We start from the raw sequence: 25,126 nt of genomic DNA, 5'->3' as shown, positions 1-25,126 counted from the left end.
GTCTTTATTTGCACTTATAGCGAAACCACTTAATATTTTGGCCTGGCTGGTCAGAGTTTAAGACGCTTTATTGTGTTGCAAGTACATAAAGGTATTTTACCCTTTGTTAAAAAACCCTGAATATTGCTCATATTTATATAGCTATTATATTATCTACTTTAATATGATCTGTGAATCAAAAGCTGAATGTATAGACCTATATATTTAGAGAGATTTATAGCTATACAGCATCACAAAAAGACTTTAATAGCTTCAGTTTCCTAAGTGATATAATTATTTATTATCTCTAATTAAAATGCAGAGCTTGGCTTTCTGCATGAGACTAGATGAAAAGCCTTTTTAATGAAAAGAGCAACTATGAGCTCTAAATTTCTTTATGGAAGAGATAACTTATGTAATCACTGGTAACCTTTTTCAAGAATATTATCTCACTATTTATAAAACAATACCTTCTTTACTTTATAAATTCCCATTTACATATGAAAAAGAGCTTTATTTATTGATGCCTTTGACTGATGTGCATTCTTCTTTCAGGAATACCCTTTTTTTTTTTCATTTTACATATGCCAGAGCACCTTCTTTGCCTTTGACGTTACCTGAAATGATATTTTAAAATAATTCTCTCCTTGAATAATCAATAAACACAATTTAGTTCATTCATCAAATAAAATCACATTATATTTCCTTGCTCTATAGTGTTATATTTAAAATATTTTCTAATCTTTTACAGTTAAAAGAATGCAAATTTTAACCAGTAGGAGCAGCTATGAACAAAGGGAAAAACAAATTTGTTTTCTTTTGTTATTGTAAAAAAACCTTTCTTCAACACCACCCCCAACATACACACACCAAAAGGTATTATTATTTAACTGCTCGGTGAATCAGTAGGATATAAGCAGCCCAGAATTGAAACAGCATGGCAGTAAAATTTGTCCACATCTATATTAAAAATGAGTCATGATCTCATATACTGCCATAACTTAATTGATATTTATATTGTTAAATTACCTCTTATTTCTAAACAAGGAGAGGTTGCCACCAATTATGGAAAAAATGCTATAATATGCTAAAGCTTTATACAATTACATTTTCTTCATATTTGTATGACTTTCAACATGACTGTGACCCAAACTTGATCCATCTTTAGCACTTTTAACATCATTTTCTGCTAAACATACAACAAAAAATGTGAACTTGTATTATATTAATAAAATATTAATATATCACAGTATAGATTGATGTGATCCATACCTTATGGATATTTCACAACTACACAAGGTTTGATTAAAAGCTCACTGTAGTCAAAGGTAAGACTTTCTCTGATTCTAATGGGCTTTCTATCAAGGTCTTGGCTATCTGTATTTTTTCATGAAACAGAAAAATTCATTATCTTTGGAATTGCCCGATATGACTCAGGGCAGCAAATGAGTTCAGTGATGATGCATTTGTGTAAATCTGGGCAAAAATTGACCTTGCATACTGTCAGATAGGAAAAGAGGTAGGAAATGCATTTAACTGAACATCTCTGTTGTGTTGTAATCATCTAGACTTGTGTTTCACTAATTAATGGCTGTGTAAAGCGAGAGCATTCAAATAGACATCATTTTAAAATCCATTTACTGTTTACAGTCTTTGCTTTGTAACTGTTATTGTTATTGATTATCTTTTAACTTACCTCCTCTCTCAAACCAATACCTCACCATGTCATTTCATCTCTTAATTCAGAAAAGAAGCCACCAATTTTGCATAAGCATGTAGTGTACCAGCCAGTGCAGATTTCATGCAATAGTCTCCCAGTTGTCCAACTAACATTTTTCTAGACCCCCTGTAAAGATTTTGGAAGATTTTTCTGAGTGCAAAAACCTATATAGAGGGCAAAGCACATATGTTTTGAAGAATATAAATGCATATAGTCGATGACATTATCTAGCCAGTTGAACCAGGTTTAAGTTTACAACTAATCAAGTCAGGGAATGGAAAATAATAATCTATGTAAATCAGTTTAAACTTGGACATTCCATCTGAACAATATTGTACATAGGAAAGAGTGTATATTGATCAAATAAACATTTAATATTGTTTCATCAGATGGGATCAGATGGGAACACAGTTTATATTAAGTTGTCCTTAATTTCATTCACAACATTGTTAGCTAGACTTTATTCTACTAATGAAAATATAACTGTATCTCCAGGAAGGATAGCCAATATCCTGGAAAAGAGATCAAAAGAGCACAGAGCAATGTTGAAAGAACCATTCAAGTGAACAGAAAGTAAATACCATTTAATTTATATTGTTACAATATTGTTACCATTTAATTTTGAAAGTATTATTTATATCAGAGATATTTTCATCTTCGTATTGTAAAAAGCGTGTAAGTGCATATTCAAAATGAACAGAGTGGAATTTTTCTGTATTCATTTTACATACATGAGAAAATATAGACCTGATACAACTCCACATAAGTCAGTAAAATGAAAGATAAACTCCAATGGACTGCAGATTGGTGCTAACCCTGGCTTTTAAAGTTGGTAACAAATAATTGATTCATATATTTGGAGATGTACATATTCAGTGTTTTTCATCACGTGGATACACAAACTTCAAGCAGTGGCACTTCAGCTGTTCTTAATATTACAGCCAAACCTCATCCAATTTTCTAATTACCCTCTCTTATTAGCAGCAGTGAGGTTGAAAGCTATTCCTTATAACAATAAACTATCTTCTTTTCAAAGGCTCAATTTAAAAGATGGATTTTGCATAGCACCATAACACTTACATTTGCCAGTGCCTCTGTTGCTGGTGTAGATTGCCTCCATGGACACACACATGAAGATACTGCATGCACACATTGCTAGCTGTCATAGAAAATCAGCTATGAGAAAGCAAGCGTTCATAACTTTGTTCAAATAAATCAAAAATATCTACTTAGTAAACTATACTGATGTAGTCTGATATTATATATCATATAACTCAGATTCTACTGTTTCTTGTGCTTAAAGACTAAAAAAATCACAGAATCACAAATGCTAGAGCAACTCAAGTTTGAGTAGCAGATGATGCAGATTTATAAAATCATACAGCATGGACTGAAAAAAGACCAAGTAATCCACGAAATCTGGGGAAAATCAAACCACTTATTCCATGTGTAATTCAGCTAAAATTACACAGGCTTAATATTTGAAATCATCAGAGATTTTTGCAGCCTTTATTTCTGTTACAGTTCCTCTTAGCAACTGTATTGAACACTAATGCAGTATGTGCATTATTACAAACGGGAAATCCCTGGCATCAAAGGATTAATTTTAATCTTTGTCTTGCTTTAGTAATAGGAAATAAATTTTACCTAGTCATTGTCCTAGTCAAGTCATATAAAGAAAGTATATCTGCTGACGAGCCTTTATTATCACAGTCAAATAGATTAGCATTGATTTACTGTAGGTAAGAGCTGCTGAAGGGTCCGTTCTGTGTGTGCTCTTCAGCAGCATGATTATTTACTGTAAACCTACCCTCTGATTTTCTCCTTAGGCTGGTATTGCTATTATTAAAGCTAATTCACATGAAATTATGGTAGCTCTTCTGGTCTACAGTCCTTGGTCAGAGACCTAAGCAGGTGTTTGCTTAATAATTTGGTCAAAGATCAGTGAGTTAAAGGTTAGGCCATAAAGGGGAAGAATGGAGAGGTCAGAGCACTTGCAGGAGGGGTCTGAGACTTGATCTTCCAGAGTCTGGAATGGTCGAGCCTCAAGGTCAGCCATTAGTGATCTTGCTTTAACGGACTGTGAGATGTCAACCATAAATTCACCATGCCAGCACCTTTAACCCTATTAATACTTTGACTACTGGAAATAAAAGCAAGAATCCAGAAGGAAATAGTCCATGGAGAATTATTCACAAAGTGTCCATGAGATTAAGTTTATGTAGTAAAGCTTATAACTCTTAACAGAGCTTTCCAAGGAAAAAAAACACACATTCTTCATTACTCCCCTTTACAGAAAATCATTGCATTCTGTGTCAAGATGGTAGATGAAGACACTTCACACATAATGCCTAAATATATATATATTCATAGAACATAAGATTTTTCTCAGATAATATAAGTAGGAATTAATGAAAACAGAAACAAAACTGAAAAATCACCTGTTCTCGAAAACTGTACTAGGTCAGGTACACACAAAGTTTTATCATTGTCACCCATAATTAGAGAGCACATACTGAGTAGTCATCTTCTTATCAGAAGCAAATGGTGTCGCGGCCATTTTCTTGTTCACGACAATAACTGTGTTTTGATGGTTAGCTATTTTAGCAAGTAGAAGCATGTGACAACCAAATGCCAACTTGGAATAAATGATGTTTAGGAATTTCATCCTGGAAAGTGCATCTCACCTTCTACTCTTTAGTGCCACTTCAAGATGGAGCTGTTGGCATTTCCTGAAATAGCGCTGAGTTGTAGAGATTCAAATAATCTTAATATCTAAGAACTCTAGCTGGTAGTTTTACATCAAAAATACATGAAACAGCTTAGTATTACCAAACACCACATCCTGCATCTCCAGAGCCTGGGAAACTCATCTTTTGCTGTGTCCACAATCTTCTGTGAAAAGAATAAATTGATATTATTAATAGAAATTGTGCTATAAATGTGCATAGCATTCTTCAGAACAAATATAGTTCCTCATTATCTAAAGGAGATTAAAATCTAGATTAGAGCCAGAACAGTATGTAATGATTATCTGTGTAGAGGAGATGTAAAGGAATAGCTGATGGAGGGACTGCTCAGCCATTTGGGAAATCAAGGTATTTGGCCAATAAAGAAAGTAACATCACAGACTAGGTGAGGAAAATATTTCCTGCTTTATAGCTAGGATGTCCATGGGACAACGAGCAAAGACAGTGAACTCCTTCCCCAGAGTTCCTGGGTACACCTGACAAGGCACTCTTTCCACTGCAGGATGAGGAGGACGTGAAGCTTACAGGGATCAAAGTATCATGAAATGAAGCAAAAGGGTAGGAAGGGTGAGACTTAAAGGAATCATGCATTGAGATAAATGAAGACATCACAGCAGAATAAAAAGAGATAACAACAGACAGTTGGGTGCAGAGTGCTAATTGGGAGTCTGAACTGAACCAGTGGCCCCAGTCCAGCATTAATGAAATATTCATAGACAGGCACACAGCACACTGTCAGGAAAGGACAAGCTGGTTTGCCTTTTAGTGAGGAGAATTTTACTATATCCCTGTTTTCTTGCCTTGACTTCCCTACTCTCACAACTCCGAATCTGTGGTAAGGAAAGATATACAATTGCTATAAAGTGTGTTTTGTCCATGAAAATTCCAAACTGGGTAACTTGGCTTTAAAAATTAATTACTTCATCCTTAAGGGCCAACTACACAGGAACTTGAGACGTCTGGAAACTTCACACAGACCTTTCTTTAACTTCTAGTCATGCTTTACTTGACTTCTAGCATACTTAGTTTCTGTATATCCCTATCTTAGGAAACCTGCACAAAGATCTGAACAGAAAGAGCTTTTCATATGTGGGCAGGAGGGAGCATGGTGTTTCAAGAGAAAACTAGCTCTCCTATTGATAAAAATTCACAGATATTTCAAACTGAGAAACTAATCCTGTCAAATCTTATGAGGTATAAAGTACCCACAATTCCCACAAAGATCAGCAGGTTCTGGGTTCCCTCCAGAGCCCCTCAGAACTGAGCCCTTCATCCAGAATACTTGGCTTCAGTTCATATCACTTGAACTCACATTGTTCAGTTGGGCTTAAATCTTCACATTAACTGTTTGCTCAATTGCACTGCATACCGTGCATGCTGCTGTGTGCACCTGTTTGTTTTGATAGCAAGCACAATAGGATATTTTGTGGGTTGAAATCATCCACTGTAACAAAACAGTCTTTTTTTAATTAAAAACAATTCTGGAAATGAAAACACAATAAGAATATGTACAAAAAAAAAAATCCGTTTATGAAGATTGAAACATAAAATGTGTCAAAATATTTTTGGAACCTCACAAGTATTTTGGTGACACAAAGTCAGTTTTCAGAAAGAAGTTCTGTTTTTAATGGGCATACGCTTCTGTCTTTTAAATACTCTCTAAAGGATATTCTAAGTAAATCTGTAAAGAATTCCATTTAAAAAATGAAGAGCAAGATTATTTATTAAAGAGTAATGTATACTTATTTTGCTTTATGTTCTGCTTGCTAATTAGGAAGAAAATGCACAGTTAAAAAAGCTGATATCAAATTTCCAGCCTACTTAATCAGTCCAGGTAGACATCCATTCACAGGCAGCCATATCCCATAATGCTTTTGCATGTTTAACTTTCATTAATTCAATACAATTTATTTCATTAATTGTAAGAGGAACATCAAAAAAGCTTATGTTTTAAGACAAGGACTGACCATGTTCATATTTAAGATTATGTCTTGTACTTCAGGAGCTCCTCCCATACCACCTGCGAGTAAACAGTACCATGAGCCCCTAGTCTTGCAGAGAACTCTACAATATACGAGGTGAAAATACAAGGTACTGTAAGCTAATGATAATCAGAAATAATTTCTTGATATTGTTGCATACAGAGAGCTCTTGAAATGGAAAACACCTTTACAGCATTATCTTTTTCCCTCTAGATTACAGGACAGACAAACACGATAATCTCAGAAATCTTTAGAACAACAGAGAGAAGATTATTTAATTCTCTTAATGGTCGCCACTGAGGCAAAATTAATCCAAGCTTGGAAAAGGACAGCAGAAGATCTTTAACAGTGCAGGACAGCCACAGAGAGCTATCAATAGCAGCTGTGTATCAATAGTTAGGTAAATTCCAGCTTTGCAGGACAGAACAGTTGGTACAAAGGGAAGGTGAATTAGCCTTAAACCAGGAGAGATGTTGTTCCATGGATTTGTTGCTTTCCTTTGAATAAAGAATACTGATATTGTCTTCCAGAAATCAGTTCACTGCCCAGCACAAAAGCTTTGCCCTTTCGCCTCCTGTGCATGCAGAGAGAGGAGATGCTAACATGCTAAAATTCACTCCTGGGCAAGAGGCCAGAACATGGCCTATGTACTATTAAGCCTTCGAAATAGGGTTTAAGTGGGACTTAAGTGGTGCATGAGCCTTTTGTTGGCTTTCTGCCCAGAAGTGAACTTTACCCACAGAGAATATTACATGTTGTCCACGCTTTGTCTACCATATATGGGTGCAATGTAATTCTCCTTTATCACCCTGACAGAACTTCCAGCATTGCTTAACCTGAGTTGTTCTAAATGGTCCAGTGTAAACTATGCCTGCTACATGCAATACAACCAAGCAGAGCATTTCTAATACAGGAGAAAGTCTCTCTTCATGGTGAAGAATTTTCTCAGGACTGATATGCCAACAGGGTGAACTGTATGAGCCTCTTAACTGTATGAACCTCTGTAATTAGAAAGATGTGGTTTATGGCATTTATTTCAACAAAGTAGCGTATAGATTTTCTACAAGACATTATTTTCTGTCTACAGTATATTATTTTTATTTTCACTTAAAACATACCAAGAATCTCCCTACTGGTATGCTCATGTGGTATTCCTCACATTTAAACATAGCTGGAAGTATTCCCACATATTTTATGCACACGATAGCCTTTCAGATTCAATAGAATTGCAAGGTAAATCAATTAAAACATAGCGTATGTCTTTACACGAGTGAGTGCCAAAGTTCTACTTGCACTGCTGAAGTGTGGGTTTTTCCCCTTTAAGATTTTGTTTCTATGGGTTTTGTTTTGGCATTATGGCTGTCTCTTTCCTAACTGTCTCATTTTCACTTGAGAGTTGTTTAATAGGTTACTAAGAGGGTTAGAAAAGACAAGAAGCAAAAGTTTAATTACTTGCAAAAATATGCACAATACAAGAGAAATGCACACATTCTGGACATTTTGTAGCCTGATACTGTCTCTGCTGGAAAACAGTTGACAGAGAGGGAAGCAGAACTGGGAACAAAAACCTCAGATGTCCTGGAAGGAATAATAAATCATAATTTACTATTGTAAATTCTGCTGGCAGCTCTTAAAAGTGACCACAAGTAGTCTCTCTGATATATAGTGAAGAGATCCAGAACTGCTGACAGGTTTGTATATACCAGACTGATTAACACTTTATATTACATTGACAATTATTAGGGGCTTTAAATTTGAGTTCTTACATTGCTCTTACTTCGAAGAAACCAGCTGTATTTTTTTTTCTGATGATACTTTCTGTAAACGACATGTAGAACCTGATGATTATCATTCATTTTTATATAGTTAGCAGATGGCTTCTGGCAGCAATTCCTTAAAAGTTTCTTCATTTATAAAATATGAAGTGGCCGACCTAAGTTAAACCAATTAGTGACTTTCCTTTTTCATTTTTCCAGGTGCTTTCTTCATTATGAGATATCAATCAACTGCAGGGCAGTAAACATGCTAGTTCTGGTATTTATGGAATGCTCAGATCATCAATTGAAGTACACGTAGTTCAAATCTAAAATATTAGCAGTTCAAAAATCCATTAAGATCAGTATCAGATGAGTTGTTACACCACTCGTATTGGAATGTGCTGCAAAGAACCAGCATGTGACACCTTGGAAGTGAAAGAAATATTTCCTGTTACTACAATACTCAAAACCTCAAAACAAACAGATTGCAGAAACCAGATTGCATTCATTGGACTCATTTTTAAGTAATAACATTTACATTAACAGTGTTCATATTCGTTTCTTCAGCTACTTGGTATCTCCAGGTCCATAAGATAGAGAAAATGTTTCAGGGTGAGTGTTCTTATTTAATACACCTGAAAAACTATTCAGCTGTTTGTTAAAAATGGACAAACATTTCAGCTTGTTTCTACAAGCAGGATCTTTCATGATCAATTTTAGTTTCGAAAAACAGACACATTACTTGAAATTACATGCATGACTAAAACTTGTACCCACTCAAACCTGGTACCAGTATGTCTCTATAAGTGTATCACATGCCTCTCTATAGGCTGAAAATCTCAAGTACAATTACACTAGAGTTGGAACGCTGTTGTTGGATTTTATAGCAAGCAGAAAAGCAAATAATCTGTGCTTCTAGGTATATGTTTGGAATTGAGGAATATTAGAAAAGAACAAAATTGCAATTCTGTAAGCCTCTAAGGTCAGGTAAAGCTTCTACTCAAATGAGTAGCCTCCTGACAGGATCAGACCAACTACTCACCAGAAATAAGTTTTTGTTTTGGAAAAAGGCAGGTTAAAATGATAAATGTCAAATTGCAGTGGGTCTTTTGAAAAAGTCATCTCTCCTGACACTTCACCCTCATCCCTTGCTCTCCTCTTCACAGATGGCAACAAGGTGCACAGTAAAAGAAATTAAGATGATAGTGTGTAGACAGGAGCAAGGAGACTAGTTTTCATCTCTGCAGACAACAGAAATGACATCACGTCTCCTCAAACTGACACATTAATAAATTTAGTATCACCTGAACTTTTCTGGAAAAGAGAACCTTTTACACCAGCAAGTTATCTGGTGTCAGTAATAATAGGAATCTGTATCATATTCTGCACCATATATGATGGCAGAATTACCTTTTGGGCCCTAACAAGTTGACAGGGGTTCATTTTGCTTCCTCTTTTAATGACATCTTCTTTGCAGGTGAACTGCAGATGTAATGACTTCCTCTTTTGCTACTGAATACTCTGAAATGTCATCATGACCCAAGACATCTCAATCTAGCTTAATGCAAACGGGAAGCAAAGGGTTTTTAAAGGTGAAACTGATCTTGCTAATGAAGAAGTATCACTCTTCATTTGGACAGGGAGCACAAAGCTTGTTAGATCGAGCTAGGTGAATGTCACAGGTTAGAGTTCAAACATAACACAGAATTGTAACTAAAGATGTTGTCTCCTATTTGTGTAGAGATACACAGTCAAAACAAAGTAATATAAGTCTAAATTAAGTATTTTGGAATGATCCGGCAAGGCATAAAATAAACATTTGCTGGAGAGGACCTTAATCATGAACAGTTCAAAAACATTTAAAAAGACAACAGTAAACATGTAAGAATATGTTGAAAAAGAAAAGAAAAAGAAGAAACAAAGAGGAATAAACAGCAAGGAGAACACGAGGGATTTTAGCATAGCCCAGTCACTGCTCTGGAGATTCACACAAAAGTATCTGATTTGTATGTTGAGCTATAGCATTTCAGATTGTAAAAATTCATTTGCCACTGAGTTTGAACAGGCCATACATACATATGTATTTTTAATGTACAAGAGAGCCAATTAAGAGCCTCAATTAATCCAAGAGCTTTTCTTCAGTATGAGTGAAAAGCAGCTTGCTCTTCAGACTTACAGAAAGTTTCCTGAAATCATTGGATGTTCATGGAAAAAAAAAAATTACCCACAGCTACCAAACACATTCAGAGCACCTTTGTCACCTGAGAGGAGATCAGCTCTTCCTTGTCATTATCATGTTTGTGGGAGATGGCATCCCTCATGCTGAGAAGTAGCCGTGGAAGGCATTAACTTTCAAAGCCTTTGCTGACCTTATAGAAATAGCACTGACAACAAAATTTAGCTGATCTCTTTGCAGATGTTTTTTTTACATATTTATTTCATTTAATAACGCATTGTTTACAGACCAGGTCGTGGTGACACTCTTCTATTTCAAGCAACTCACTGTTTGCAGGGCTTCAGGATGTCTCAGATGGAGACACTGTATGAATGGGCCCAGATTGAGGCCAAGCAGAAATTGTTCAATGATTCACCAAAAGAAAATAAAAAACAAAAGCCTACTGGCTTCAAATGCTTGTCTGATTCAGGGAACATTTTAAAAACACCACATGAGTATTTTAAGTGCCAAAACTAAGATGGAGATTCGAAAATAATTATATGGAGATATCTGAAAGAATGCATCATTCATGCAATCTTCACATCTGCTTGAAAAAAAAAACCAATATAAGGTACATTTCAGCTGCTCTGATTTAAGTTTTTCAGCAGTTTTTCATAGAAAAAGCAGAAATGTGTTTGCAATATATTTTGTTTCAGCAACACTGACTTATAAGAGCTTTCATTTACTCAGTACTGGTTTTTCCTAAGATTCTTAGTGGAATTCACTGATCTGAAGTATAAAACCAAATGGGAAGGCATCTATGAATGATAAAAGATGGCTGTCTTTTAAAATTAACAATGTCTATGGCTAAAAATGATAAACTCAGTCCTTAGCTGAAATGCAAGATTTTACCAAAAGCAATAAAGTCAGCGTTAATATCAAAAATATAAATTTCTTTGTGTATCAAATCTTAATATTAAAGGACTCGGATGGACAAAATGGAACAACTCGAGGTTATGCTCCACAGCGCTGGGTCAATTTGGCAAAAACTATTCTGCAGAGTTCCCAAGAGGTCATCAGAAAAAAAAAAAAGAAAAAAAAAAGTGAAAGAAGAGTGCTTTCAAGAATTGAACTTATTTATGGACTCCAGAAATCTGCTTCTCTATGGTTAGCTTCTCTATGCCGTCTAGTTAAGAAATGGCTTAAAATATACCACAACTTCATACAAGCACTGTGGTTCCTTATAACGCATCTGGAAACAAAGAATAGCTTCTATGCAACAGTGAAAAGTTCCAGGCCATATATCATGCAGTGGATTGACGTTAAGATTGTTTTCTGGAGAAGAGCCTTTATTCATTCTAAATCAACGGATGCTATAGAATGGATGATAAACTTACATGTCGAACTCTAAAGTTGCTATTCAATTTGCTCGATGAAAGAAAAGATTGAATACAAGATTTGATTACCTAGCATCCAATGCAATAGTAAAATGCATTACCTTTTTTTTTTCTTGCATATAGGAGGTACAGAAATTGCCTAATGAGTTTAATCCACTTACCTTGAAAGAAAAAGTAAAGTACTTGCAAATAAGTTTAAATGAATTTTAAATTTAAAAAAAAAGAAAAAAGAAAAAAGAAAAGAGTCATGGTCTCTGTGTTATTTTAGGAAAAACAAGCAATTACACTTAGTTCTAACAGGTGGAATAATGACTTTTTCACCTGTCAACTGGCAGCTTAGAATTCCCACACATGTAGACCATTTCTGTTTCATCTTTTCTTTGAATTTCAGTTGCTTTGCTTTTCAATGCCTGTGCTTTGCTGGTGTCTCCTTTGTGTCTGAAACTCTCACACTGAGTTCCGCCTCTTTGGTGCTGGGCTTTCTTTTCACAGTGACATTTCAACATAAACAGTCAATATTCATTACCTCAAAGGAGACTTCCCTCCTATTGCTGACCAATTAAATACCAGCTGGGTTAGGCGGACAAAGGTAAAGAAGCTGTAGCACAGGACTGGCTTGGAGTATACTTCTTCCCTTAAATGGGGAAAGAATGTATTCAAAATGAAGAATTGACAGTATTGGGAAAATCCAAAGCAGAGCAGAACAGTTTCTTAAGAAGTTATGCTCCTGCTCTTTATCTTGCAAGGTCTGTTCCTAGTGTTATTCAGCCCATAGACAAAAATAGGAAAGATGCCTACATATCACAGGGACAAAAACAGATACCAGGTGTTCCTATACAACCTCATAACTTTGATAAAATAACAAGCACGTAACAAAAATGTCCAATGTTTGATAACAGGAGAAAAGGCTTTCCCCTTTTTCTTTTTTTTCTTTCTTTTTTCTCTGAGATGGGACTAAGATCCAGATGTATTTTGAATGCTGTTGCATTACATACAGTTCAGCATAGGCTTCTTCCTTTTACACTAAGTAATGTTCAAGAAAAATGCCCTCCTAAACAGATCGTGAGCAAGGTGAAGATGTAACCAAGCCTACAGCTGATGAGAACAGCCTGCTGACAGCCTGGAGGCTGATGAACCTCCTTCTCTGCCACAGAGTGGGAGGGGAAGAGCATCGATATCATTTACCATCTCCAAAATGTAGGCACAACCCTTAGGGGAAGGAATAGCTCTACCAATGGCAGTGCAAATCAAGCATCAGTTTCACCTGGGATGTGCAAGAGCACTGAATCATAAAAACACTAAGATGAGAACAACTGAGAGGGACAGTCTATACTGCACAGCAGCCCCAAGGCAGGATCAGATACCTGAACTATTCCTGACATTTTTGTCCAACCTCTCCTTGAAAACCTCCAGCAGCACAGCCTCTTGTGTTCCAGTCCATGGCAGTGCTTAACTCTGCTTACAGGCTACTAAATTCTTCTGATTGCCAAAACAGACCCTTTTTGTTCTGATTTAAGATTATATAAGCCCAAATCTACACATACATCAACAGAATCCAAGGAGAAGTCCAGTGGTGTTTTAGCCCATTCATGTTTTTAGAGTTTAAGTACAAAAGGTACATTTTAAGTGCTGAGAATTTTCAGATAATTAAAAAAATAAAGCAATAATTTGTAATCTGAAAAAAATGCAGAAACTTATTTGTCTTAAGAAATGTATTAGTAGAATAAGCAAGCAAAGAAAATAAAACAGTTCGGAGCATGAGGATATGCAGATCAGACACCAGTGTGGTATGAACAAGTCTGAAATCAAAAGACTCAATGATTGCTCAGTGCAAGATCAGGCTGAATTTTCACAGTTCGAAATAGCATGTTTAATGATCAGAAGTAGTTCTTATATTTTTACATGAACTCATAAGGATTTTTTCTCCTTCTTGTGAAATAGAATTTTCTATAGCACAAAAGGGCCCAATCCCACAGCCTACCCTCAGTGGGAGGTTTGCTTAACCAAGAAATGCAGTGTCAGGCCTTCTCAGAGGATAAAAACAATACAAAGAATTGGTGTAGATGCTTTATGTAAAGGTAACAGCTTGAATCCCTGAAAGCATCCAAATGATTTTTACTTAAATGGATGTGACATTGCCAAGAAAGAAACTTTATCCTCATGAGAGATCTTTATTAGCCAGGGTACTTAACCCTAAAGATGAGGAGAATTTAATAATCACAGGGTTGTTTTCTCCCTCTTTCTTTCATTTGTGCAACCAGCAGCTAGAGGGCACAAAAGAATGCTTTTACCTTATGATCTATCATATAAAAGAGCCCTACTCACTGAATAAAGAAAAAATAAAATTCCTAATATCATAGACTACAACACATTTTGTTTAGATTCTTAGTCTCAGTTCTGTTTCTCAAGAAGCAGTAGCAACTCAGAGAGTCAATTGCATGACAGTGCAGGAAACTAAATATCTTTATTCCACCAAGAATGTGTATTTAAATCCAAGAACACACCAGGTATTTCACATCACATACACTCTCTATGCACACGGTCATCATTACTTGCCTTAACTGTTTTGCAGAGCTCTTTGTTTAAAACTAATATAAACACATATTTAACCTCCTTCATTCTTACATCTTAAATATTAATGCTGGCTGTGACTCTGCATTAATAACAGCTATTATTTTTGCATTAATAAGGAGCTTACGAGAATAAACATAGAAGTCATAGTGCAGTCTTCCTGTCAATTAAAAAGAGAGTCAGTTGTAGTTGCAGAGTACTTTATCTTATCATTTCACTCAGGACATTCCCAGGATCTGATCTGAACAGTTCCAGTGATAATAAACGTGTAAGTACACAGAAAACCATCATGGCAAGAAAGTCAGAACGGAGGTTATCAGTGAATTGCCAATTTTGGAATCCCTCGCTTTGGAAGGAGCATTATCACCATAAATGAGGTCATTGATGTGGACAGTGTGAGCATAGAGCTTGACATTTTTTCCACCAGAAATCCTAATAACCCCAGAGGTGGTCACATCTGTTGCTGCGCCATAAAATGGGGCGGACCTTAATAGCAACGTGTGTATTTCTATGTGTATACGTATACACACGTAGTTAAAAAGTGAAGCAAAACAAAGACCCTTTCCCTTCACCCCTAATGAACTGCACCAACCCCTTAGGCAGAAATGACTTGGATCCGGATAGAGCGCCATTTGCCAAATTGTAAATTGCCTACATTTATTTTGGGAGTGCACTAAACAGAGTGCTAATTGCCTTGTTTAGCACTTTCCCTTCTTTCATTTGCACTGGTGTAAAATCTTAGTAAATTAACTCAGGATTTTATTATGTAGGTAGCATTTGAACAACTGAATCAGTGAGAAAGCAGCATCAAAGGACTGATAAAAGAGGAGTTGACTCTACCCAGAATGCCATTTATATGTCCCTTGAATTAAAAAGGATGAAATTAACTTTTAATCCTTTTGCTTTTCATATAGCTGATCTTAACATAACATGTATTACTCAGTCATTTTATTTGCATTTACTCATTTCAAAATGTTAATAACTGTGGTTGCAAGCTTACTGTATGGGAATGCGGAGTTGCTTGTATTCATATACATAAGTGTGTAGGATTCCTTAGTAATTTTTTTGAACTGCAGCCAAACACAGACTTGAGGCTTCTGTTTATTGTCAAAGAGAACACCCTGAAGAGCAATTCCCATCTAACTGTTCAGTGGGCTATGCAAAATTAGCTGGTGGTCTCATGCTTGTCCACAGCACTAACGGTATCTTATTTTTACACAAAGTCCAAGGAGAAAATTGGAAAAAAAATAATCACCATATTCTCACCTCTATAATATTAATTTTTCCAACTGGGAAATTAGAAATGTCCTGTTTGTTATGGAAACAAATGCAATGATATCATATATATAAACCGGATGTTTTAGAACAAAGTCTTGCATCAAAAAATTTTTGTTCACAATCCTTGGCAAGGGATTTCAGCATGGTAGCACCACTGTTTGTGAACAGAATTTCATTTAAAGAAAAAGCATTCAGAAGACCACTGAGTCAGCACTTTGTAGATCTGAGTTTTGTTCTGAACACACCTGCTGGAGAATTCCTACCTTTAGACAATGGATTTCAGCAGTGATGAAGTCTGGGGTGTTCTACTTGCAGGACCTTAATATTCTTCAGTTCTGAGAAGCCAAAACTTCTGCCTTCATGTGCAGCCAAAAGCCTTATAATATAGAAAAGATAGATAAAACCTGTTTGTTGTTGTCGATAAACACTGTGCATGCAAAAACAACTACACTTTGCACATCTACCATTTCAGTTTGCAGTCCTTATAAATCATGTATTTCTATATACGAAAAGCATAGTATCATAAAAATATAAAAATCAACTTATTAATATTAGAATGAATTTGAGAAACTGTTAAAAAACAGTAAAATGTATTTTCTTTGTTTCTGATAGATTTCTTTAAAAGCTAATTTAATGGTTATTTTCCCTCTCAGTACTTCTGATTGTAATGGGAATAGCAAATTAATATAAAAAGACATCACGTCCTGAATCCTTAGCACCCTAACAACGTTTGAGTAAATAACACATTATATGATCATATGTAAGTACCCAAACTTCTATCCCTTAACCTTACAAAACAACAAAAAAAAGGGTTTTTTTTATAAAGGCAAGTTTTTTACAATATTTTTTTAGTTCATTTTCCAGACCAGGATGGTTTGGGTGGGCTCCAGGTAAGTGAGCTATTGAACACTTCTCCCAAATACAAGGCCAAGGCCTTTGAAATACCTGTATTATTATTTAACATCTGGCTGCACTGCTGTTCAGTGCTATGTGAATAAAACAAGCCATGACTTAGTGTGTGCTAGCCATGCTTTGCCAAAAGAACAAAAGAAGTACTTGATAATGATTCTCTGTACGTGGGTTTATAATAAAGGTCCAGAACTTACTCCTTATATTGCAAAGGGAAGCCATGCCATGTTTCCACAGCAGCAAATGCAAGTACATTTTTGGGGACCACATCTTCTTGCTGCAAGAGTTACTGAGTGGGAAAGGAGCAGGTTATAGATTTATTTTTATCTGTGCAAAAGAAACCATGATTAATTAGGATGTGATATCCCTGTTACTGCTACTTTTATTACATTGGAGGTAATAGCACTCATTCAAGCACAAGGACTCCATGATGTTCCATGCTATGAATGTATGCACTGAAAATTTGGTCTCTACATCTGGAAGTTTATAATCTGAAAGTATTGAAGAACAGACAAAATGGTTAGCAGAAGAAAAGTCACCACAGATCGCGTACAGCTCAAGGGACCTAAATACAGGCTTTCTTCAAAGTGTTGCATAAATCTAGCAAGACTAAGTTGGTTGTTCGATGAAGAAGTTAACTGCTGGACCCAAAGAGAAGGCAAGTACATAAACTAGAGAAGGAAGATCTGGGACATGGGATGAATAATTCTGAAAAAAATAGTGCTTCAGAGCTTAAGGAGAGGATTTTTTTTTTTTTAACTGCTCTCCAGGATTTCACTGTTTGGCCTTGTAATGTCAAAAATATGTTTTTAACAAATTAACCTAGCGCTGAAAAATAATTGGGACTAACCAGCAGCTTCCCAGTTCTTTGTTCCTTACTATTTAGTCACAGGCACACACACACAAAGTAGAAAAAATACACAAAGGCAAAATTGTCTACAAATGTATACAAAGATTTTTATGTTCTACTATAGGCCCTTATCTCAGGCAAAATGAATATGCTAAAGAATCTCCATTAAAAACATTAAAGCATAATTGGCTACCCTTAATTTCCCAAAAAATGCTGCCAAGTTCCACTTTGTAACAGAAGACCATTAATAAAAATATATGTTATTTCAATACAAAATACAAAGAATGTGTAGATCTACCAATATAATATACCAATCTACCAATTTACTACAATGATTTTTATTTTATGTTATCAATAGGATTTTCTCAAAGAACATCACAGTCTTCAAAAAGAAACAATCCACGAAGGTTACATTAACAGTATAAAACCAACCTTGTCCAGACACCCTAAAGGGATGAGTTTTCCTGTTCCCTCTTTGTTCAGTAATTCAATTTGCTTTGGTAAGTGAATTTTGAGAAACAGTTGTAGCATTAGTGCTTCCTCCATTGCCATTCCAAAGCACATATTCTAGCCAGAGTATGAGAAGAAATTTTAGTTTAGATTGTGCAGGAATTTGAGGTATTTCCTTTCATAAACAAGTTTTAGAAGTAGATGTTACATTTTACATTTACATCTTGCTTACAAGCATCTCTAGCAAATGCCACCACATACTTCTATTTCTTATATATACACGGACAAGCTTATGCATGCATATACAAAATGTATATAATGGAGTAGGATCTGCATTGTGTCAGAGTTTTAGATGGTGTTTCCCTGTGCTTGTGAAGGACACGTGCTAGTTTTAAGTATCAGTCATGTAGGAGTTTCTGATCAGACTTCTGTCTTCCATAACACAACAGCTTATGGAGGTTTTACATATGAACAGAATGACGTTTTTGTCTTAATCTCACCTTCTTCATGCAATTGTCTTTAAACTTTTCAAGAAAAATCAATGTAATTTCTCCATACTTTTTTTGTTGTTGTTGTTAAAATAGTTAAAGTCTGATTAAGCCAGGGATGAACAATGAAGTGTTATGATGTAAAATCTTAAGAATCTGAGGCATAAGCACAACGGAGAACAAAACATACATTGAAAACAAAAAAAAATACACCTACTACTGGTGAATCAACTTTTGGTCATAAAGGATACAGGAGTAATCCAGCAAGAAATAATTGTGTAGGGGCTGACATGCTATTGGGATTTTTAAGGGACGTTGTTTTCCCCTTTGCCACAGAGTTGCTATCTGCCCCTGGATCAACTTCATGCACAAATTTTTACTTCTCCAAACTGTTTTTAACTGTTATTAATGCTGCCAGTGTTGAATCAGCAGAGCTTTGAGATGACTCTGCCTGCCCTTTTCCTGCAAAGGAAGCACATAAAGAACACAGCTTTAGCTTTGCAAACTTCAGTTGTTCTTAAACCAGACATAAGAATAACTTTTTTAAGTGAAAGAAACCTCAGAAAGATTAAGGAACACAAAAATGGAACGCAAAATTTAATAAATTCTTTCCCTGCCTCCTGTGTCCTTATAAGGTGGGTCATTTTCCCCAGGCTTGCTCTCAGATCAGGAACTCAGTGACTTTCTAAATTTTGACAAGTTCCACGCAGTCCCCTGGCTCCCTTGGAAGCTCCGTGCTCTCGCTGCCTGAGGCTTGTCTGCTCCTTGTCCCCTGGAGTATCTCGGCCTCAGCCCTTGCTGCAGACTCCCTTTTCCCCTGCCTCTTCTTCTGTGATCATGTTTGGTTGCTCTTGGGGAAGAAATCATCTCCCCATATTCCAGAGGGCTGTCGCAGAGAACAGCAGTCAGAAGAAGTTAAGCATCTCCCCAAAGGAACCTCGTAGACTGCGAAACACATCAGAAACTACAAATTAAACAGATATAATACGGTATCTCTGTACTGTTATTATGTATTATACCCCTAAAGAGGTACCATTTCAGTTTTCCTGCCTGCAGAAAAGCAGCTGCCCATAGCAGACCTGCTGGAGGATCCTGCTTTGACCTGAGTCTGAGGGATGCTCATGCACGACCTTCGAGAAGCCTGGCTATGCCTCCCTGCTCTCATCAATGCAGATTCTGACACGTCGAGAGCAGCTATTAGATCAAGTCACTGCACTGCCTTTGCACAATACTGCCACTTTAAAACAGGATGATTTTTCACTTACAAAGCGTTTCACTCTAGAAACCCAATGCATTAATTGAAAGAACTGGTGAGAGCGCTTAGCGTTATTTGCCGTATTTCACGTCTGTAAATGATAGCACAAATTTTAAATGATTTACTCAGTACTAGAAACAGATCAATGACAGAAAGCCAGTGGCATTCATAGCTACTTATAGCCATTTCTGATCCTCCTGCAGCAACCAGCGTTCCCCCCAGGCAAACAGTGGCAGCATTTGATGTCAGACGCAAACGTCAGCAGCACCAATGAGAAACAGTTAACAGAGGCTTGATATTTCATTTCAGTGGGAAGGGAAATTAAATCTGCAGTTTGTGACTCTTAGGAAATTAAGTCTCTATTAGGAAAGGGTTAAATACAGATTATGTAAATAGGGATATTGTTATTTGTCCCGTATGTAGCACTATGGAGTGAAAACCGCTTTCTCTCCTGATTTTTTTTTTTTTTTTTTCAGTTTTTCTTTTCCACAAATTGAGAGATTAACCTGGACTCAATTGAAATGGCAGCCCATATCATACCTTCCCTTGATCTCACAGCATGGCTAATAACAGCTGGGGCCTACCAAGCAGGCTTCTTTATTTTTCCTTTATTGTTCCAGGCCACACAACCGTGAACCTTCAGCATGTTATGTACTTAAGCATGGTCAGGTTGATGTCATTATTTTCTTATTGTTGCGGAGCTCCCTGGGTGTTTGCCCATATTCATAGAGAGGGGCTTGTGTGCTCTTTGTAGGTTAACCTTTTAAAAAGGAGATGCTCGACCACTTGCAAATGTAGCCCAGGGCTGTGACATTGCACTAGGCCGATTGGTACGCTTCAAAACACATATTAGCACCACTTGTGCTATTTCATCTCTCTTTTTAATTTTAGCCCGGTCTTGTAAGATAAATCTTATCTGTGCCACAAGTAAATGCTTGATAGAGCACATTTTTAAAGCCTTTAGAAAGAGAGAAAAAAAAGTGTGGTTTGTCTGGGTCACTGTGTGCTTTGTCTAAGTATAGGCATAGCTATTTGTCAGTTTATCTGTCTGCTGTCCCTCTGTCTATCTCTCCAGTTACCTTGCAGCAAACAAGCCATGAGCATTAGCACTGAATTGTGAGAGCTACAAGGAAGAAGTGCTTCTCTGCATGAACCATGGCCACATTTAGCTTTTACAATCCTATAAAAATTGGTCTACTTGCTATCAGTTCATCCTAGAAAGCAAGCCACTGCTCTCAATTGCCTCCAGCTTTGATGTAAGCACCCTACAATACTCCTATTTAAACTACAGTGGATGGAAGACACCAATAAAAATATTAATTATCTCCAGTTGACACCAGATGCAGTTAACATACTGTGTGCCAGCTCTGAAATACTAGAGTTTTTATTAGGAAAGCTAATGTTTATTGCAAGCATTAAAGTCTGAGTCATAAAAGGCTGAGCATAAGAAAGATGTTTCAGGTATTATTCCTTTCACATATCAAACACAAGTTTGCTAAATCCTGCTTGAAGGGTAATTATTTTGGAAGTCATATTGCAAATAGAAGCTTTCGAAGAATTTGGCAAGATTTTATCCTGCGCTCAGTGGGCCAAATGTAAATGAGCAAGAGGACGAATCTCCACTGGTTTTTATGAATGTTGGCCTTGTAACTTTTAAGTGAAGCAGATAAAAACAGCAGCACAGATTACAGGCTTAATGTCTGAATTACTTGAGTAGCGTCAATTATGATAACGATAGCCCTGACACCAATGTATGCTTTGCTACTGTTTCCTTTGTAGACAGGTTGATCCTTTGCTTTCTTAAACCAAGAGGTCAGGAAGGTGAGCTGTACAGCTGGGCAGCGAGCAGCCTTATGCATCTGGGTCACTGTCAGTGCCCCAAAGGTGTATCTTAAGTTGCTTGTGTAATGGGAAGCGGAAGGCTGCCCGAGCTCGTGTGCTCAAGGATTAGGTTTATGGTTACCACCAGACTGGACACACAACTGCCCTGTCTGCAAAAGCTGTGTCACACAGCTAGAAGATGAAACAAAATGATGCAGATATCTGTACAGGATGGAGATGGACTATTCTGGCTTTTACTTATGACAACTGCGGAACCTCCATATGTCTTTGGACTGCATACAATCAGAATTATCCTCTTAAGGATTCTTTGAGGAATCAAAAGGAACCACAAGCAACAATTAGGCTTAAATTTCTACTGTGTTTTTTTCTTCATATCAGATTTCCAATTCCACAGTTTATCTCAGTATGCACGCACATGCCTAATCATAAGGACGGGTTTCACACATTACTGTAAGGTATAACTGGTTTCACAAACCACAGCTATGTTGCCTTACCCTTCAGACTTGAGTTTGTTGAGCCAAAGAGCCAGCCAATTGTCTCTGTTTCCCAGACAGCAACAAAGCTTAAATATGAACCACTCCTACCGTGTGCCAAATCTCCCTGCGCAGCATGGCTTATTCCAGAGCAGAGCTAGGAGAATCAACATGAAGGAAGTCTGAGTAGTCAGGGAGCTTGAGCCTGATGGCAGCACCAGGCTAAAGTGGAATGGAGACAGCCTTGTGTGCACATTAGTCACTCCAGAACAGAACTTTCACCGTGCTTCCCCCTTTCCAGCATCAGACTTTATTTTTATTGTAAGAAGGCCTTGATAGCCTACAAGGCAATACTCAGCAATACACTAAGGGTTTGTTTTTATCTCTGATCTTCTCTTTTAATCTCAGTAATGCATTGAGGTTTTCCTCCGATGTTTTGTGTCTTTGCAATTTCTACTTCGCAGAGCAAGTTAACAACGTTCAAGCAAAATACTTATTTTCTCTTGAAACTAAAGCTAAATATTTCTTTCTATAATGATGAATTTTGATTAACTGTTTATTTCTATAAATGAGTGTAAGTGTATACAAATGTACTTTTATGTATACACATACATACATATATGCTTTATTGAAATGTTAATGTGCAAGGCGTACTCTTACTTCAACTTGGTTTAAGTAAATTTATAATCAAAATAATAAACAATTAAAAATTGAATATGATCAAGATCTTCCCCATATGATTTTTTGCAGTGCAGTTGTAGGGAATTACATGTGCTGGTTTTGAAGTACTGAAATGAACTATGAATTCATTATAATCTCATCAGTCTAATCCTTGATTACCTTAAGCAAGGTGGTATTCCATGAATTGTTCTTTGTACACTTAAAGGACCACAGATACGTGAAGTTCAATTATTAAAACCACTTTAATCTATTCCCAGATAAGCATGGCTCAGTTATAAAGAACAGCATGTTGTGTTAATGGAGGTTTTATTTTGACTGCAGCCCTTCACTGTGCTGCTACACCAAAGTCTAGCATTATGTTTCCTGGCATATTAAGTACATAAAAAATTACTTCAAGCTATAGAAATATCAGTGATTCCATCTCAAATCTTTTCTCCTTATAAATGTTCTTATTCCCTGTGGGCCAAAAAAAAAAGATTTCTAATTTTACTGACAAATTTTCGGTGCCTCTTTTCAAACCTGCTAGTTTCATCAAAATCCAAGAAACAGAATGACATTGCCAGAAGATATTTCCTACAAACCACGGACTACCGTTTGTAAAATATGACTCAAACAGGATGTCCTTTCAGAAAGCAGTACTGTGTTTATGATTCCATAAGATCTTTACATATTTCAAATGATATTCAGAAATATGCTTATGGGTTTTTTTAAGATCTTATTTTCTTATCTGAACTCTTTTAACAAAGGTATTACGCTAAGTATAAAAGCTGTCCAATTTTTTTCCAACCTTTTGCTTCTCTCTAAACCACAGTCATTTTGTTAGACATTGAAAATGTCTTGATTTAGTTGTCTTGCTATTTTGGGCCTGTCCTGCCCCCTGCAGTGGTAATAAGGATGGGGCTTCCTGCTGGGTCCTGAAGAATACCATTTCACGGCCGCCACATAGCTGGCGGCTTTTATTTATGGAGCCAAGAAAATGAATGGGTATTAGTGTCCAAACATTTCAACATGCTCCTGTGGCCATGCACAAAAGGGACTGATTTGCAGCAAATTTCCACTTATTTTTCAAAAGTATTTACCTTGCAGAAGCTTGGCTGATCGCTATAATGGCATAGCAGAGGGGAAAAACGACCATTTCAGAACCCAATTTTTATATATGTTTCTGAACCTTAAAAGTGCTATACTTCTTGTGAATAAAGATAATACTCTTGGTTGCTAGGCTTTTATGGATATGTGGCTAATGCCAGCCCTTTTTTTCATGTGTATCTTTACAACAGATGAAATGCACATTACCTAAAAGCAGAAAGCTTATTCTGCAACGGGGATTGCACAGGTGAAGATTCTTGCAAGAGATGTTACTGGTGCCATTGCTAAAGTTTAGGTTCTTTTAAACATGGTGAATGACTCTGAGCATGACAGACCCCAGAGGTGCTTTTAACACCTGTACTTCTACCTGCCTGCTGGGGGCAGTGCTGTGTGTATTTTACACCTTTCCTGAATTACCCAAGAAATTTGAGGAAGACTTTCAACTGATGCTAGGCTGTTGCAGCTGCACAAAACCTACATCACAATGCTGCATCCACAAAAATTGATGAGATTTGCACATGCCCTTAAAATGACTGAAATATGAGAGGACACTTAGAAATAGTGGCTAAAGGTTCTGTTCAGACACTGCAATGTTCAGAAATGAAATTCAAAGTCTTGTGCTTATGTCCTCTTAAATAGTTCCAGATGAGCTTTTTGGGCTGCAAAAGTCAACTGCAATCAGCATGTGGCTGCTAGCTGATATGAGGACTTAGTTACATAAAATGAAGACTCTTCCTAGTTGTGCAGGTGTTTGCAGATACAATTTCTCAGGTGTAACTCCTGAACGTAAAGGGAAAGTTATCACAAATTAGTTCTAAGTTGATAGGTTCCATGTTGGAATCTATGTCTGTTATCTTTTCTCCTGCAAAAATTATCTACCAATTATAGCAGTGCTTCCAATTTAACTCCTGATCTTAAATTATTCCTATTTTTTTGTCTAAAATCAGTTTACATAAATGAGGAGAAAAAAAAAAACCCACCACCATACAAAATAAGCATTCTATTTCACCACAGAGTTTGAATATCTTAGAGTTATTAAATCCATAAAGAAAAATCTGAAATCCTCAATATGCAGCAGTACACCTGGAGCTGCTTCATGTTAAAGTTTCTTATTCCTTTGCTACCTATTCAGATTCATTCTACTCAGGTTCCCTCTCCTAAATCTCATTCAGACAATCCCAAAGAAACAGCACACATCATAGGCAAATCCTCTGCAAAGAATGTCTCTACCTCCTCCTGCTAACCTGCCTTCAACTGCCAGTAACAGCTTCAACGTGTATATGAAAAAAGAGATGGAGGAATGAAGAGGTGGAATAGAGGGGCAGATAAATAATCTCATCTGTATCAACACCCTTCTAACTATGCAGGAGGCATATCAAGAGAAAGGGAGAAATACATGGGGCTCTTTCGTTTTTTCGCTCCCTGGAGTTTTACAAGATTTGGTTCCTTTTCATACTGCATGGCAGAATGCACCCTACACCTGAACAGCTGCTAGGCAGGAAT

At 36.6% G+C, this 25,126-nt stretch overlaps 1 long non-coding RNA gene across 1 annotated transcript; it reads right to left on the bottom strand.

The window, feature by feature from the left end:
• Positions 1-457: 457 nt before the first annotated feature.
• On the bottom strand, positions 458-16,809 carry LOC149916296 (uncharacterized). Its single transcript, XR_016470545.1, has 6 exons — positions 16,696-16,809; positions 15,853-15,965; positions 4,532-4,594; positions 2,780-2,858; positions 1,676-1,825; positions 458-596 (listed from the first exon to the last, which is right to left on the bottom strand). It is a non-coding gene; the product is annotated as an uncharacterized LOC149916296 (long non-coding RNA).
• Between the last annotated feature and the right edge of the window lie 8,317 nt (positions 16,810-25,126).

Source organism: Phasianus colchicus, chromosome 12, assembly GCF_987193195.1.
Source record: "Phasianus colchicus chromosome 12, bPhaCol1.hap1.1, whole genome shotgun sequence".
NCBI lineage: Eukaryota > Metazoa > Chordata > Aves > Galliformes > Phasianidae > Phasianus > Phasianus colchicus.
The sequence above is the reverse complement of the archived record's forward strand: the minus strand, read 5'-3'. Positions and strand labels throughout refer to the sequence as shown.